The sequence below is a fragment of the Mus musculus genome, chromosome 8, assembly GCF_000001635.26.
Source record: "Mus musculus strain C57BL/6J chromosome 8, GRCm38.p6 C57BL/6J".
Classification (NCBI taxonomy): domain Eukaryota; kingdom Metazoa; phylum Chordata; class Mammalia; order Rodentia; family Muridae; genus Mus; species Mus musculus.
In genome coordinates, this window is record NC_000074.6 from 32133538 (window position 1) to 32152784 (window position 19247).

Here is a 19247-nt window from a genome sequence, read left to right on the forward strand (position 1 = left end):
GTGATGATATTTCCGGGTGAGACAAGCCTTTGTAGACCAAGTAGAGTATATTGTCTTCTTAAAGGGATGTCTACTGAAAACCTTAATAGAAGAGAGTGATTATCCATTGTTTGGTGTTTAGGAATTTTACTATTGTAAATGCTCAGGCATGTATCTCTACCATTATCCATAATTGCTGCTTCGGGCAAATTATTATCAATGGACACACATAAGCTCAAGACTTTTGGTGCACATTTAGAGGAAATCAATCAAAGACATGGAGAGAGAATGAGGACTTAGGTAAATTTAGACTTCTTTTAGATGGATAACCAAGTTAACCACTATAAACATAGTTTCTGAATTTTAACTATAGGCTAGCAACAAGAATAACAACAACCTTATAAACAGTGCCTATTTTAACAGAGCTTTTGAGATGATTAGTAGTAACTTTTTACAACACACATACACTCAAATGTATTTATATGCACACATATAAAGGTTTAAAAGTGTGTGTGTAATATCTAGTTTCTTTAGAGAAACAATACTTTATTATTTATTATTATTACTGTTATGATTATTATTAGTGTGTGTGTGTGTGTGTGTGTGTGTGTGTGTGTGTGTGTGTGTGCACATGTGTATATGTGCTAAGAAAGACTGAGATGAGATAAAGAAAGAAAGGGACACAAGATTTATACTAAATCTATCTAGACTATACATAGTCATAGGACTATGGGGGTCAATAAGACCTTAGATTTGCAGTTGGCTAGCTGGCATCTCAGGAGAGCTGATGTAGTCCTAGTCATGTCAAGACCTTGGGAATGCAAAGAGTTGGCCTACAAGGCAGTCTACACCCACAGTGCTGGCCATTCACAAAGAGCTTGCATTTCCAGTTAAGTGCAAAGACCGAACACTAAGGTCTGAGGTGAGAGCAGGTAGGCAGGAGGGACTCCATCTTAGCTTTTTATTCTATTTATGTCTTCAGAGGACTGGATGAGGCCTGTACCCATTGAGAACAGGTGGTCTCTTCTACTCAATTTGTTGATGAAAGAGCTCCTCTCACTCTGAGAGCAGCTGACTCAGGAACATCTGCACAAACACAGTAAGAAGCATGACTGGGACCCCTCAGTCCAGGAAGATTATCACATAAAAGTAACAATCAGAGGATTTAAGTAGGCTAGCAAATGAAGCACCAAGCCAGGATGCACCAATGAAGTCAATGGTGAGACTTTAATGATGCAACTTAGCTGAATCTTGCTTTTCTGTCTCTAAAATGAGTAGCTCTTAACTAAAAAAACCAAAACGAAAACCAAAACGAAGTGAATGAACTGCAGTATATGGTCTCAGCCACATAGATAGATGGATATGCTTGATACTGGATCTTCAAATGTCAGGATGCACAGCACAGATACTCATCTTCTACTCTCCCAAGGTTCGCACCACTTCTGTCTACACCCTATGTTTTTTACTTCAGTCAGTAATGATGACCCAGAATCATGCTGCAGACCATGTGTTTTACTTTCTTCTTTGTCCTCGGATCAGTTTGAAGGCTTGGAGGAAGCAACATCCCCCTCCCAGAGTCTCATACGGATCCTGTGAAGCAGAAAGTGTGAACTGCGATCTGATGGTGTGAACCTTTTCACTTCGTATTTCCACCTCCTGTGCAAATAAGATGTCCTTGACCTGCATCTACAAACAAATAGATGCAGCAGGAGGGACACCGGTGCCGCACTTAGAAGCACACTTTTCAGATGTAGGCAGTAGTGCGAGATGAGAGATGTGGTAATTCAAAGTTCCAAAGCGATTAATTTTTTTTTCTTTTTTTGAAATCCACATAGTCACGTGAATGAAGGAAAAGAAATGTTTATGCACTGAAAGACGCCTTCCTTAGCACTCTGAGTACATATTAAATTAGATTATTTTCCTGAAAGTTTGAATACTCCATAATCGGGAAGGAGTATTTTTGAAAAGATTTAGAAATGAGTACTTATCATTGATAACTTGGCCAAATTTTCTGCCTCAGTGTCCCATAAAAGGACACAATGAGTCTTGGGTTTAAGGGTTGTTAGCGGGAGAATGGGGCCATCATTAAGATTAAGGCTCCAAAGCCCTCTAAAGCAAGGGGTCAGCGGGAGACTGATAGGTAAGATGCCAGGGGGACCCAGATGAAAGAGCCTTGAGGAGAGCCTCCTCCTGGGAGAGATCCATCAGCAGTATCCTTGAGCATTTCTCTCACCCTTCCAATTTGCCCTCATTACTCAGCTAATCCTCACTGAGGGCTTTCCTGTGAAGAGAGTTAGTGTCATCACTTTGTTTGCATAAGAAGTTAACAGGGCTTAGGAGACAGCCCAAGGAGAAGGTTCAGGCCAGCGCTAACTCTTGTCTCCTTACATTCTGGGAAGCAGTTCATCTCAGCTTGCTCTAGCTACAGTCTCCTTTTTCCTGAGGTCTCTCTTTCCTTGTGTGACTAAGGTATGAACAGCTCTTTGCATTGTGGGAACTGAGAGGAATGGCCTCATTGTAGGGAACTGTCCCTAACTTTGCACCCACTTTTTTCCCCTCCCTTCTGCACTGGCCACTAGAACATAGAAGCTAATTTAAGGCAATGAACTCAGTGGTGACCTAAGTGCTTTTCCTAGCTCTTCCTCACCCAACCTGGAGCTGCAGTGTCACTAACAGTTCCCATATGCTAAGGGACCACAGTGTGGCCCCTCTAGTTAGCTTATCTTATCTCTCAGTTGCAAACTATTCTTGAACCTCTGGACAGGATTCCACATCCTGGCTGTGTGGCTGTAAGCCCTCCCTCCACTGGGCTTAAAGAAAAAAGGTCAGAGAGACAAGGACCTTGTCTCAGTGCATGGCCATCACTGGAAGATGAACTCAGTGAGAAGTGTCCTTCACCCTGGCCGTATAAGAGGACGCTTTACTTTTCTGTTAATTAATATCTTGCTGAGTGGTGGTGGCAGGTAGATCTCTGTGAGTTTGAGAGGCCAGCCTGGTCTACATAGTGAGTTTCCGGACAGCCAGGGCTATACAGTGAAACTTTATCTCAAAACAACAACAACAAAAGACATCTCACCTTATCATAGGATCCCCATTACTACTGCCCACCCCAAATATTCTCAATAATCATATAGACACTTATGTCAAAACAACCTAAGCCCTGGTGTGTTGTGGAGAGGCATCTGAAGGCTTTGGAGCATAGAGAATGCTCACTGGTAATAAATTAGCTCTGAAAACACTGTGCTCTCAGGCGTACAAGACAATGTTCCAGTCCTTGTAATAGCTCACAGGTTTAAACTCAGCAGCTTCTCGGATCTCCACTCTCCAGCTTTCTGAGCTTCAGAAACATGTTCCTTCTCTAGCAGAGAGCCGACACCCTGCAGGCAGATTGCTCTTTCAGTGTGGCATTATCCAGGGCTTTTCATTGACTTGTGTCCAGTGCTTAGAAGGACATACTGACTTTAAGGCTGCTATTGAAGCTAGAAGTATAAATCCCTTGCACTTTGCAGGAGACTGTATACGGTAGCAGTCAGAGTTGGAGAAGGGCAAGAAAGAGAGAGTGAGAGAAGATGCACTTCTATTCTCATTCTGAAGAGTATGACTACATAACGAAGCAGTCCTGGGTGTGGATAACACCCATTCTCACCTCTCTTTATTGAACATAGCCTTTAAGCCCAGTGAGTACCCCTTTTATGCTAAGCGCGACATCTTAGATTTCAGTATTGACTCATCTAATACACTCGATAGGTTATTTATTCCAAAGAATCAATCAATTTTAGTTGGTTCTTTTCAAAATAAAGCCAGTAGGTGTGATTAAGAGCAGCTCAGCAATAAAGAACGAACCACTAATACTTAGCTGAAGAGAGACGCTCAGGACGCTTCCTCAGAGTCATTCGCTTGCCTTGGAGGCTATTGATGGCTTTAATGTAGGTTCTGAAGCTTACGCAGCACTTTTCCCTATGTTACTTTGGTTAACACATTGAAGTATCTCTATGAAGAGGCAGAGGGGGCCATTATGCTCTTTGTGTGAAAGGGAGATGCAATGAAGCTTAAGACAGTGAGAAGGTGGGACCGGAATGCTCCTGCTCTACCAGAGCATCTTTGTGTTTTAGAAATTGAGTTACTATTCAACTACATTTCCCTCTACAATACCACTCTGATTACCTCTGATCCCTTGCCACGATGCTACGGGGCTAGTCATTAGATGCTAGAGTTCCTTTAAACTGGGTGCCCAGTGTTCGCAAACTCAAGCAACATCGAGCACTGACTAGCAAGTCAATTTTTTAATCCCTAAATGATATCAAAGTTTAAGGCAATCTTTGTTTTGAAAACCGTACATAAGGTGATGTCCATCTGCTGTCTCAGTGGCTTGGGAGGCTGAGGTAGAAGGATGACTTGAATCCAGGAGTTTGAAGCCATCCTCAGCAATATAGCAAGATCCGTGTTTTAAAATAAATGAAAGAAGGAATGAATAGTAAATAAGCAAATAGTTTAGGAATACAAAATAAAAGGATGAAATGTGTGAATATACAAATATATGTGTAGATGTATTTATAATAGTATAGTAGGAATAAACTTAGAGAAGAGACATCAAGCAGGCTTCTCCACAGCTACTTGAATCCATTTATGTTATAAAATCTATGCTTGTGGAAAATAATTTCATTAGATAAGTGCATACACTGAAAATCAGAGCCCAGGACACACATTAGTGCTTCCATGGTTTTTGTACCTAGCACACCACAGTAATGAATTTGTATTAAGTACTTACTACATACCCAGAGTCCACAGCATTAAATGATTTTACATTCCACTACAATTTCTGAGTAAGATACTGTATAATGATTCGCATTTTAGAGATGATACTGTCAGGGCATACTTATATTCAGTCTTTGTCCCAAACTACACAGTTCAAATTCACAAATTCTGCATTGTAAGTGTTGGCTCTTAAGTGGTTCAGATACAGCATCCATCCCACTTAATCCTGTACAAACCTTATGAGAGAGACACTTCTGTATATTGGAGTTCAAACATGTTATTGACCAATAAACACACACACACACACACACACACACACACACACACACACACACACACACACACACACACACACACACAGCACCAGTAAGTTCTGGGACAGGATTTCAAATGTTGAGTTGACTTTTCCAAATCCTGTAGCTTGCTATAAAGCTATCATACCAATCAACTTCCAGACTGTTTTTAGAATCTACAAAAACAGCTTTTTCACTTAGAGACTAGATTCTCACTTGATAGTACATTTTAAAAATCCTGATAATGAACTGAAGCCATAATAGGGTTTGCCCTAAATGCCATTAAACAGAAACTTGTATGTATCAAACACAACCCAGAGGCGATTGAGAGTAGATAATTGTGCATTCCCCATCACTGCAAAGTGAAATTAGAAAATTGAACAGTAATAGCTTCATAAAGATCGCCTGGTTGTCATAGGAAATAATGAAATAGGAGAGCTGGAATCCAGGCAAGCCTTTTGTCGCTATATATTTGCCTAAGTGTGAGCATTGGAGAAATAATCAGCTATGCAGCCAATAAAGGAGGAAAAGATGAGACGGAAACAAGCATCTGTGTTTAAAATTCCCAAGAAGGACATTTGTCTCATACCCATCAATGCAGCTGAATTACTCATCTTCTTATATAACAGATACAAATTCTCCCCTCTGCAGCTGAGGGACTTCAGTTGGAAAGGGGCAGCGGGTGTGGCTGCTTGAAGCCTTTGCTGACTTAGTACTGTGTTTCATGGGTGGTTTCAGCCCTACCCCAAGATGGCTGACTCTCCAAGGACTTTAACATGGCAGAGACTGAGCTGTGGAACCTAGCACAGAGGGAGGGGAGGCCTATGGGGGATGGAGGAGGGAAGGGAGAAGGGGAATGAGATTTCAAATGAATCCTTTCTCAGAGAGCCATGCAACATGAAGTAAGGTAGGCTGGAGAAAACAGGCAGAGCCTCAGTATGACTAGCTGGAAAATTGAGGTTCTTCTATAACTGTGACAGTCTCTCCACTGTAGATGTCCCAAATGTTCCCTTGATTGACAGAAAACAAACCCCTGAAGGGAAAACAGATTCTTTCTGCTCATCTTTCAGATGATCTGAGAGGGAAAGAGATTGGACACAAAGTCCTAGAATTGCAGAAGACAACCATATTACAGAGAGAGGGTGGTACGGGAATTAAGTATGAAGACTAACTTAGGTTAAAATAATGAAGGAAGGGAGAGGAAGCAGATTTTGATGAACATTTGAAGGCCATTTGAAGGCCAGTTTTAGAGCCCTTGTCCATTCATTTCTCTGGCATACGTCAAGCTGTATTTTACGCCATGATATGCTTTGGAATGTGGTTCATTACCTCGAAGTCCATGAGCTGGGCTTTTGTGGTTTTGTGGCACCTTTAAGAGGAGGAGCCTAGGAGAAAGCGGTTAATGCTAGTTATACAGAATAGCTTACATCTTGCTAGAGAGTAGGTTCCTTTTTTTTTTCTTTTCTTCTTCTTCTTCTTTTTTTTTTTTTTTTGGTTTTGCTTTTTCAAGACAGGGTTTTTCTGTGTAGCCCTGGCTATCCTGGAACTCACTCTGTAGACCAGGCTGGCCTCAAACTCAGAAATCAGCCTGCCTCTGCCTCCCAAGTGCTGGGACTAAAGGCGTGTGCCAACGCCTGGCCGAGAGTAGGTTCTTATAAAAGAATAAAACGTGATGCCTCACGGTGCCTCACATCTCTGGTCTCAGCACTCAGGAGGCAGACACAGACAGATCTCTATGAGTTCAAGGTCAGCTGGTCCAAATAGGAAATTCCAAAGTAGAACAGGGCTGTGCAGTGAGACCCTGTCTCAACAAACAAACAAAACAAAAACAATAATATCAACAACAAATGCCTCAAACGAAAACAAGGAAGCCAGGTTCTTCTCCATTCTGTCTTCCTATCTTGTCTGAAATCTTTCTCTTCCACACATTTTGCTTACAGGATGCTGTCTGCTATGTGGCCCCATGGATGTATCAAATAAATGAGTTTGCTTAACCTTGGGTTGTTAGTATCTATAACGTAGCAAACCACTCTGCCTCAGTCTGCCTAACCTTGGAATGCCAGTATCCATAACTTAACAAACCACTATGCCTCATACATTTTTGACATTGCAACACAAGGTATAATAATCCAACCAATGACTTTAGAGAATTTATTGTCTGAGGACACAGGGCAGTGAAGAGATATAGTGTATTAAATACTTCAGTAGCATACTAGATGGCTGATTCAAGGTTCTCTCTCTGATTTGCATTAAGAACCTCCCGCTGTCCCCGTTTCATATCACCAAGTTTTGACATCTTGGCTGTGACCAGTATGTACCTATAGTGCCCACAGAGTTTTTTGAGACACGTCAAGTACCATCAAATACAGAATAAGTCAAATCTTCTCTAGTGAATCTCTCTTTTAACTCCTTCTCCTCAAACATCAAGATAATTATGTTTCTAGCTCTTTTACTGATAGAAAAATCTCCCATAAAGATGTCAAGGTGTGTTATTAAGTAAAAGGGTAAGGTACATAGAGCTGAAAGTCAGATGCTTAGGAAGAGAGATAGTGACAGATAGATACTATCTAAATAGTTTTGTAGTTGAACAACCCTTTCATAGGGGTTGCATATCAGATATTTACATTACAGTTCCTAACAGTAGCAAAATTGCAGTCATGAAGTAGCAATGATAAAAATTTTATAGTTGAGGGTAACCACAACATGAAGAACTGTAGTAAAGGGTTTGCAGCATTAAGAAGGTTGAGGACCACTGTTCTGAGGCTTCCATATTAACTTAGGCACATGAACAAGAAAGCCTCTCCCAGGTTGGGTGTGGTCCATCTGAACAGTTGCTGATCTGAGGGCACTGTTACCATGGAGATGCCTGCAGGTGCGGAGGTGCAGGGAGGTGATGGGCAGACAGTACAAGAGGCCTTCTATAAAGTGGAGTGTAGAATCCTTACGTGTACTAAGGAACTGAAAAGCATTATCTTCCATAACTTAATACTTACAATGCAGATGAGATGGAAAATGTGACATCTCAAGAAATCATATGGAAAACAATAGTGGCAGATATTCTATAATCCTTGTTACCCAATAATAAAAGCAATTGCAAGAAGAGAAAGGCTCTATAAATATCATTGCCTTTTTTATGTTTTAAGTGGCTAATAAAAACAATCATTATTAGATGAAGAGTAGAAAGTAAGAAAGATAAAAACTAGAAAAGATTATTTTATTGTAATATAAGATATGTTATTTCAAAAAGTCCTCACATCCTGAAATTTCAAAACAATATAAAAACAGAACACTGTGAAACCTTAGAATTTATTATTTAAACTTTTTTTTATAACCAGACTACAAACAAAAACAATAACTCCACTGAGAGATAAACTAGCCTGGGCCACAAAGGCAAGCGTCTCAGCAGGCCTGGAAAGCTGGCACAGGCATATATATGCATATTATATGTATATACACATGCAAAATACACATCATACAGTAATACACATTTACATGTGCATACATATCACATATATCATATACATATACATGCACATGCACATAAATATTAGAGTGAAAAGGAAGGCAACATGCTAACTAGGGCTGTACTGATAGACACTGAGAGGCTAGAAAACAATGGGACCCTCAGCGACTGGGAGACTAAGATGGTGAAGCCAGGAGGGAGGGAAACCTACATTAAGTTGAGGATCTGCACCAAGCTGGACAACATCACTCTACAGAGGAGACTACAACCAGAGAGTGCTTTCCACACTTGTGATGGAGCTTATAATTCTACTCCAGAAATCTATTATTTTAGCTAAGAAAAACTCATTAGTAAATAAAAGGAAATTTCATACTGTAGTGATATTGGACTCTAAATGATGTGCTATTAAGCTTCTTCTCATTGATTCTGTTTCTCTCTTGAACTCAGACTAATAGAGATTTTGGTAGTAGGAAGTAGGGGTCCTCCAGGAATATTTACAACTATGATAGTAGTTTTGTCTCATAGCATCAGAAGATGCTATGCCAGCTGCCAATTAGAAAAGTAGTCAATAGTCTTACCAGCTGTAAATTCTGTGAACCACATCAATGAATGACCAACATGACAAGATATCCACAATGGTACAATAGTGAGTGTCACTTATATCTTGGGGACAATAAATCTGTCTAAATGAACCTTAGATACACTCAACAGTAGGAATGGAGGGAATGGATGTTTAGTACCATAAACCTAGCCAACTGCTAGGGAGGTCATAGACCCAGAGGGAACATTGCTATTATCATTTCCCCAAATCAATGTAGATTCTTATTGTATTCTACACACTTAACACTTATATCCACAGACAAGTACAGCGCTCATCCCTCAACAAAAACGAGTTTTATTATCTTTCAGCAGACAGGCTACTATAGAGATCCACATGTGGTCAAAAAGTAAAGAATAAGTGGTCAAGGGGTATCCATCACAAACTGACACTCTATAACACAACCCTCTACCTAAGGCTCAGAGAACGTCATGGCAGATGGAGCAGAATGACAGCAAGAACTGGAAGACCAGGAGGGTTGCTATAAGATAGTATCTTCTAGATGTTAGAGTGTAGATACACCCATGAAATTTCAACAATATGACATGCATGGTGATTGTATTAGCTCATATGTCAGCATGGATGGGGAAAACTTCATGAGGTGCCACATGTAGATAAGGAACTACTCGCAATTAATGGCTGATAAAGGACATAGAGTCAGGTTTCTCAAAGGATAAGGTTCCCCTGATACGTTACCCTATCCCAACTATATACATGTATACATAATTACATATGTAATTTATTATATATAAATCTTGTTAAGGGTCTCAGAAAGAAATAAGAAACATTATTGAAATGGGATGAAATGTGATTCTTGTTACAAAGGGGCAGAAAATGTAGCATGGTGTGCTTTCATCGGAACTTTTATTTACCTGGTTATTTATCTGACAATATCTTCCAAGTGCAGAATATAAGGCCAACTTTTCCTTTATTGTTTATATTATAATTCAAGATGAAGCATAGAGGACAGAACTGTATATGGAAATGAATCAATACTAGGTAGTTTAGAAAGTGCTCAGTCTACCCACAATGCACAAGGTGGACACCTGCCCTAGAGAGAATATCAAGTACATGACCTGACAACCATCCACTCAATGTGTCAGATGAGTGACTTCGAGGGCAAAGGAAGAGAAGCAAAGGCCAGGGAGGGCAAGATTGATAGAGTAGAGGCTAGAGACAGCAACAAACGAAAAGACTTTATGAACTAGAAGATTCTCTGACCACTTCCCCAGAACACCCAAAGGCAGAAAACATCCAGATACTGGCAAGCCAAAGCAATTAAAATAGAAAGGGGAGGAAGAGGAAGAGGAAGAGGAAGAGGAAGAAAAAGAAGGAGGAGGAGGAGGAGATCATACAACAGGATCAAATGCAAATCATTTCTGAGAATGCAAGATTGTTTCAAGCAAAAAAAAAATCACTCATTTCAACACAATGGAATAACACATATTGAGCTCAAGGACAAAAACTACATGATTGTTTTAATGTGTCCCTAAAGCATCTGACAGCATCCAATATAGTCTTATTGGCAACACTCAACAAACTGGGAGTGGAGGCAACTTCCACAGTCAGATGAAGGTGCTTTCAAAGCTCATACCATAGTGGTGAAAAAATGGAAGCTATCCACTAAAGTCAAGATGAAGAGAAATAGCTGTTCTTGGTAGTTCTACTTAACAGCAATTTTATGATTAAGCCAGATAATTCTACAAGTTATAAAAAGGTATTCCGATTAAATGAGATGACATTCTATATATTGACAAGATGGTATTTTCCTAGAACATTCTAAAATCTTCACAAAGAAATGATTAGAACTGATAACTGAGTTCACCTGGGCTGTAAGATATATGAGGAATATACAAAAGTGAACTGACTAACTGCTTTGCTCTCTACTGTTGATGAATAATCAAAAACTGGAACTAAGGAACCAGTTATTTATAATGGCAGCAGCAATTATAGACTGCTTTGGAGTAGATTTGACAGAAGAAGTGTTAGACATGGAATGAAAACATTGCTGGGCATGATTAGAGAAAACTAAGAGAAAACTAAAGAGCACTGCATGATAATGCATTAGTCAGCTGATTTCCATAGAATGTCAAGGCTTAAAACAATAAAGTCTGACCTTTGCTTAACAGCATACGGTGTACTTTAAGGCAGCTTCTGTACTTCACAGGATAAAAGAAATGAACAAAAATTGATCACAGAGTTAAGTAAGAAAAGCTATAAACTATTGGAGAAGAAAACACAGAAATAAAACTTGATAGCTTTTTTATATCTTTTAAAAAGATGATTTCAAACTGCTACAAAACTAATAGAAACACGTGACAAAACTGTACGAGAGTTCTTGAAAATTATAAGATTTCCCTTGAAATGAACTGCTTCAGATATAAACCAAGAAAATAAAATGGCATCTATATCCTAAATTAAAAAAAAAAGGTTTCAGATTACATAATTAAGTTGGGTGCTTATGTCCATAAATACCTCATACAACTCAATACTAAAAAAACAAATAATCCATTGTTTTGTGTATTCCCCCCAGAAACTTTGAGACCCTAACTTCTAGTACCTGTACATTTTGGTCAAATCTGATCTTATTGATCACTGGATCCTAAAATCACTTCTATTGTCCTAGAGAAGAGCAGCATCATTAGGAAGGGAATTTGGGTGAAACATGAATATGATTATAAATATGAGCCTGCTGAGATGACAAGGGGGGCAAATAATCAGACAGGAAAGAAACTTTTTCCATATTAAAAGGTGGCAGAAATCATGGTAGAAGTTGAAGAAACTTCAGTAAAATGTGGAAAGGGTGACCTGCAATCTTCTTGCTGCTTATACTAAAATCATCCATACAGAAAATCTCATCCCCGAGAATCTAGATAAAACTAATGAATACATTTAGCAAAAATAAGGTATTAGTATTATAAGTATTAATTGTATTTTCTGTGCTAGAAGTGAACAATTTGAAATTTAAAGTATAAAAAACTTTAATAATAACATTAGAAATGTGTACTACTTGTGATAAATTCTGACAAAACATGCATGTGACCACTAACACTATCATTGCAAAAAAGGTGTAAAAGACCAAAATACACTAAGAAATAAGACTCAGTGTTAAGTTGTGAACCCTTAAGTTGTTATTTAGATACAACAGAGTCCTCATAAAAATCTTAGCAGGCTTATTTTATGGAAACTCACAACCTCAAAACACATAGATCCCAGAGTAGTGAGTCAGCATGCTGGCTTTGAGATTTATTACAAAGTTAATGCAATGCTGATATGTGGCATTAGAATAAATATGTAAGTAGATCAAGAAAACAGAACAAAGAAAGCAGAAGAAAAGCCAAACACAGTCAATTGAATCAGCTTTTTATAAAAAGCAACAGCAATTTAGTGGAGAAAAGATTGTCCTTTCAAAGAAATAATGTCTTCTAATTGGATATCCATGTGAAACAAAAATCTGAAGTTTGATTTATATCGTATAACATGTAAAAATTAACATAAAATGTGCAATAAATAGTAAATTAAGATGAAAAGCTATAGTTTATATTCAAGGAAAAGAAGCCTTGTTGTTTTGGTTAGACAAAATTTCTTCATATACATTAGCAAAAGTGTAATGCAAAGTGGCACTTAATAAGATTTTATTTCAGCAGGTTTAACAACTTTCTGCAAAAGATAATGGTAGATGCATGAGAAGGCAAGCCATGGACCTGTGGAAAACATTTGTGCCTTGCATACCTAACAAACAAATATACCATTACAATCTCTAATAACACACACACACACACACACACACACACACACACACACACACACACACACACACACACACATATATATATAGAGTAAACATCTTCACCAAAGTAACTCTTCATGTGCAAATAACATACAAAAGATTTTCAATGTCCTTAGTCCCCAGAAATTGAAATTAAAACCATAATGTGCTATCCCATAAACATAATAGAATTGTCAAAAGTGAAAAATGTCTGACTTCATGGCACATTGTCATTGAAAATGGCAATTAACTTAATGCCATGCTTTGAAAATGTTTAGTGATGTTTTCATATATCTGTCATATGACCATAAAGCAACTGAACACCTTAAGTTGATGTTTATTCTTCAGGGAATGAACAATTGGTATGTGTTAGCTATTGTCAATAATAGAAATGCTGGAACAAGTCCATCCGTTCTCACAGGCTACTTTACCCACCCTGCCTCAGAGCAGCAATCTGCATATTCAGGATAGAGACATGAAGGAGGTTACTGTCATTCAGAACACAGTAGCCATTAGGCACAGGAATCATCAGATCGCTGGGGTTCAAAGACAAGTCTCTACCTTCTGTTCTTCTCAGAGCAGCTGATGGCAGAGCCACTCTTTATGGCCATGTGTCCAGCATTCACTTGACACTATCCTAAACCATGCCTGGTTTTCACCCATGAAATGAACTGTCTTATGGTTATGTCATTAAGTGAAATGGCATTTTGATTTTGTTAAACTGTTGTGCCTAGTGGATTGAAAGCTAAACCTTTCTATTTCACTTGAAGACTAAATTGAAGCCATATTTTATTAGGAATGAAGTAACAGGGGAGGGCAAGAGGAGGAGGAGAAGGAAGAGAAACAAGGACCAGAACAGCTAAGTTTAAATTCTTGAATTAAGCTTGAACACTATGAAATGGTCTTAAGGTGGGGGAATACATGACCCCTGGGATTTGTAATGTTCTCTTGGTGAATCACTCTATAACATACACTTGCACATTCTAAAGGAAGGGAAAGGATGAAAGAAACGGATTTCTCAGGCCCAGATCTCCTTTGTCAAGGGATCTCACTAGGATTGCAAGGAAGCTTTGTGTCACAGCCCTTCGTCTTTATCTTGTGCCCATTTTGAGTGACTCAAGGTTTGAAACTGATGAAAACATAAAGAAAGGGTACAACATAGCAGGAGATCTAGGAAGGGGACTGAGGAGGTGACTGGAAAAAAAGCAGAAACAAAATTAAGAACACTTGAGGAACAGGCTATGGCCTGGTTCCTAGCCAGTTAATCAGTGTGGAGGTGTAAGGGTCAGGTTGCCCTTAGATGACAACATCATGTTATAAGGCTAGAAACACAGAATGAAACTATTGGTCTAGACTGCTATTTAAAAAACAGCAATACAGCCAGGCAGTGGTGGCACATGCCTTTAATGCCAGCCCTTGGGACGCAGGGCAGGCAAATTTCTGAGTTCAGGGCCAGCCTGGTCTACAGAGTGAGTTCCAGGACAGCCAGGGCTATACAGAGAAACCATGTCTCGAAAAACCAAAAACCAGCCAAACAAACAAAGAAACAACCAACCAAACAAAAACAACAATATGTTTTAAAAGAATAATAGAAACAAAAAGAGTGTGTGGGATCTGGAGGCAATGAAGTGTTTGAGGGAGATTTTAGGAGAGGGAGTTTCAAGAAGGAGTAAATAGGGGGAAGAGGAAAGCTTTTAGACAGAGAATGCAAGGACAGTAATATACTTGAAGGTGCAGACCAAGTCTATAAGATACACACACACACACACACACACACACACACACACAGAGAGAGAGAGAGAGAGAGAGAGAGAGAGAGAGAGAGAGAGAGAGAGAGAGAGAGCTAGCTTCAGTGGAGACTCCATGTACAAAATGCATTTCTTCAGTAGGAGAAGAAATTGCAGCTTCAGACACAACACAACCTTCCCCTCTGTGGGATCAAAATGATGTTCTGAGACTTGTGGAAGAAGAAACCTGCATTTGTTGACTTTCTGAAAACACAACAAAACAAAAAACAAACAAAAGACTAAATGTGCCAAGATTTATAGAAGGAAAAATAATTAAAGGAAGATAGCTCCTTAATTCACAAGTACATGGTCTGAGAAAATTACTGTTTCTGGAAATTTCTCAAACATACTCATAAGAACATTTACTATGAAGTGGTCCAAGAGAATGGAGAGGAATCCAGGAGTCTTGTGGGGTGGGTGGAATGGGGTGACTGCTATGTAATCTCCTGACCTCAGGGCCCTCTCTTCATCTCTCCACATATCATCCTCCTGGTCTTTAACCACAAGACCTCACTGACTGACCGCCTTCCCGTAAAAGCTGATCCTTTGTTTGCTTTAATTAAAAGATCTTACTTAAGATTCACTTGACCATTCTTAAGTCACTGAAAGCTTGATGAGGTCAAGAGCAGAATAACTAAACAACTGTGAAACACTACCAGGGAAGAACACATTGTTAACTCTGCATTAGAAGCTGATCTTAGGATTCTTTCCGCTGGATAATACTCAAAAGGAAAGCAATAGCTTGAACGAACACACAGAGACTTTTCATGTAGAACAGAATTCATGGGGTAATGGGTTAATGAAAAGTCACCATGTTTCTTGGACATATATTAATGATGACTCAATTAAACATATTATGATAGATAAAATAAAAAGACTGGCAACAATCTTGTACTTAGAACAAGAGAAAAGAATATGACATTTGTCGAAGTGAATAGAATGTACAGAAAGTACTGTTGTGATGTTTTAATTTCTGCTAATGGATGTTATGCTGAAGTTATTGCCTTTGAAGAACGAACGAACCACTGATAGGTCACACCCGCTTGAAAATATCTCAATAAAGGGCTTTGCTAAATTAAAAGTACTTATAAGAATGGGCTTTCCGTCTCTAGATGCCACAGGACAGGTTTACAGTGACTCATGATGTCGTCATTCAGTCACATATGGTCCCTTGTTCTAATCCTGTTGTGCAGGCTGCTGTCTTCCAAAGACAATTGCTAGTTGCCTGGCCTTTCATTATTTAAACATTTAAAAGAATGATCTTTATGCTACTATTAGCATAATGCTTTATCACAGGGACTTCTGGCAGAAGGTGCTCAGCTGTAATTTTCTTACCATACTGTAGCTGTTATCCCATGATTGGATCAATTGGTGTCTTAATCTATACATACTCACACTTCCGTCTTAACTGAATTATCCTTGGGACTATCGAACACTACATGTAAAATATCAGAAAAGTGATTTGCCCTCCATCAAGTCACATCATGGACATTGTTTGATTAAAATATGCAGATAGAGTGGACAAATGGCTCAGCAGTAAAAATGCTTGGCATATAAGAGTAGAGGACTGAGTTCACCTCCTCAGAACCCATATAAAACTGGATTTGGAGGCATGTGTCTTCAGTCCTAGTGCATTTATAGTGAGGCGAGATGGGAGATAGGAGAATCCCCCGAAGCTCACCAAGATGCCTAAACTGGTGCGTGCATATGGATTCACAAAATACACACACACACACACACACACACACACACACACACACACACACACACACACACACAAGTACAACCTACTGAGTCGGCTTTTATGGTCTGTATGTCTATGGTTTCATGGCTGATTTGAAATGACTTTGATCTATGGTTCCTTGGATTTTTCCTTGGGACTTGTGACTCTTCAACACACAGTGGGAGGAACAGTAAAAGCTCTGATGATGTGCTCATTTTGAAAAATTATCTATTTATTTACCATTGTGTGTGTGTGTGTGTGCCTGCATTCACTCAAGAACATGACACAGTATACCTGTGGAGGCCACAGGACAACTTGAGGGAGTCAAGTTCCTCTTCTACGATGTGGGTTACAGGGATAAAATTCAGGTTGTCAGTCTTGATTTAAGTGCCAATAAGGTCCCCAGCCCTGCTTCCCAGCTTCTCCTATACATTTTAAGTTGGATTAGCTATGCAAAGAGCTCTCTCTCTCTCTCTCTCTCTCTCTCTCTCTCTCTCTGAGTGAACACTTGGGCTTATGAAATGCACACTATACCACTTCCAGCCTCCAAAAGGGCTTTTGGATTTCAATAATGCCTCATAAATAAAGCCTTTTATGTCTTACAGTTGTTAAACGGAATATTGTCTGTTTAAGCGGGTCCATTGACATGTGGCTGTTTCTTAATGTGAGTTTTAAGGAGTGTGGCATGAGGCTGCCCCTTGTACGACAGGAGACCCATAAATATCAGCTCTTTCCCAGAAGCCAGATGAGAACATCCAAGAGGAGAGGAAAGTCTAGTTGCAGGGTTCCTTTTATTCCTTAACACAAATATGTTTTGTCAAAATGAAAACTTCACCCTTTTCATTGATTTTTATTTTTACTTATTTATCACCCAAAGTTCATTATGAGCAAAAGCAGAAAGCCGAAAATAGAATCATCAAGGGGAAAAAAAACCCAAATAACTTAGAAATGTCGTTCTGAGAAATGAAGCCTTTTGTGGGGTGAATGGGGAGATGGGGAACTCACTTGTAATCAGCCACCAAACTGAAAGAGTGAAATTCCCCAAACATCTGTACTCTTTTTGTGCTGGGTTCTCTCTAGACTTTTCCACCTGGAAAGAGAGTTGCAGGAGACAACTGTATTCGGTGATGACACACCCTTTTAATGTCAGGTGGCCACTTCAAAGATGCCTTTTGATACATTAATTAATTCAGAAAGCATTTATTAAAAAAAAAAAAAAAACCACGAGAGTGCCTGGCCTGGTTCTCTATGATGGGAATGGACCTTATTATAGGGTAAGCAACTAGAAATTTTGCTTAATAATCAATGAGACATCTCCTCTTGGCTTTGGATGTACACATACGCTAAGAAAATGATTAGCTCGAGGATTTGTCTAGAGACCTAATTAGTTTTGATCACAGAGAGGCCCTTTGAATACACTTGCTCTACTTTTATACCTAATGTTCTCACCCCTACCACTTCTGCAGCTTAAGAGACAGGGCTTGTTCCATTCGCACAGCTTAAGATGCCTTGGCAAGGCCCTCAGGAGGAATAGTGAGATGGGCAGTGCTGAGTAAGGCTACAGAGAATTCTGACCAGGATTTTTGTCATTCTCATTGACAAGAGCTACCTGGCCTCCCAGCATCACTGGGCTCTCTAAAATCTTCATCTTGAAGTGTTTTTTTTCTTCTTCTTCTTCTTCTTCTTCTTCTTCTTCTTCTTCTTCTTCTTCTTCTTCTTCTTCTTCTTCTTCTTCTTCTTCTTCTTCTTCTTCCTCTTCTTCCTCTTCTTCCTCTTCTTCTTCCTCCTCCTCCTCCTCCTCCTCCTCCTCCTCCTCCTCCTCCTCCTCCTTCTTCTTTTTTCCAAGTGACTGAATCACAACAAGCTCAGGGAGACAGGTGGCCTCCTAATCCCGGCTCAATTTAGATCCATAAAACACTGAATGTCACCAATGCTGACAGCTGCTGCTTCAGCACAAACACTGATTCAGTCTTCCTCTAACTTTTATCTTAGTTTACACAAGACCGAGGAGGAAACATGTTGAGACTCAGAGCTCCTAAGACTTTATGTTGTTGTTGGGAACTTTTCAAAAGTCAGTCATGGCATCCAGTTTTTTTGCTGTGTTTTGTTTTGTTCTCTCTCCCTTTCTGTCTTGCTCTCTCTTCTTTCTTTCTTCCTTTCTGTTTGTTTCTATCTTTCTTTCCTTCTCTCTCTGTCTGTCTCTGTCTCTGTCTCTGTCTGTGTCTGTCTCTGTCTCTGCCTCTGTCTCTGTCTCTGTCTCTCTCTCTTTCATGTCAATACTGAATGACTGGTAAAAAGAAACCAACTTAATTGTTTTCGGAATGGGGTGTAAACTGGGACCTGACTTCTTTAAGGTAAGGAACTCTTTATCTTTAAGTGCAAGGGCACTCTTCAAAGAGATTGAGTATGTAAATATCACTTAATCTGGGAGGTGCTTCCTGAAAGGCTTCCTGGGAATGGAATTTGGTTCTATGCACTTTGTTCCCCCAGGCTCCCAATTTCATCCCACTACCATCACAGAAACCCAAGGAGCTGCCCATCTGAGACTATACTGCTGTGATCCAAGGCAAAAGAGTTATTGTGCTTATCGTTTTAGATGGGCATAGTGTGTGTGTGTGTTTTTTCTAGTGGACATTACTTAATAACACATTAGAAGCCCAATTTTCATTCTTTGAAAACCATTTTATGTCAATCTCTGGCATTTGTCTCTCATTCTATACTTGAAAGCACTTGCTGATGACATTGGAGAAGTCTCATGAACAAATGTGATCGATAAAACTATGTGTTGATTATCATTTTGTCAGAACAACTTCCTTATCTTTCTGCATTTAGTCCCAGTTGTCTTTCCAAATCTAATAGCTATTCATTTAGCTATTCATA

The 19247-nt window shown here is 39.3% G+C and overlaps 1 protein-coding gene and 1 long non-coding RNA gene across 22 annotated transcripts in view; one reads left to right on the forward strand and one right to left on the reverse strand.

Moving 5' to 3' along the window:
- Positions 1-19247, reverse strand: part of Nrg1 (neuregulin 1) — a 1084158-nt gene that overhangs the window by 326086 nt on the left and 738825 nt on the right. The gene's annotated exons all lie outside the window — the stretch shown is intronic.
- Positions 18358-19247, forward strand: part of Gm8179 (predicted gene 8179) — a 29953-nt gene continuing 29063 nt past the window's right edge. Inside the window, exon 1 of the long non-coding RNA NR_046039.1 lies at positions 18358-18721. This is a non-coding gene — a long non-coding RNA (predicted gene 8179). The remainder of the gene's footprint in view (positions 18722-19247) is intronic.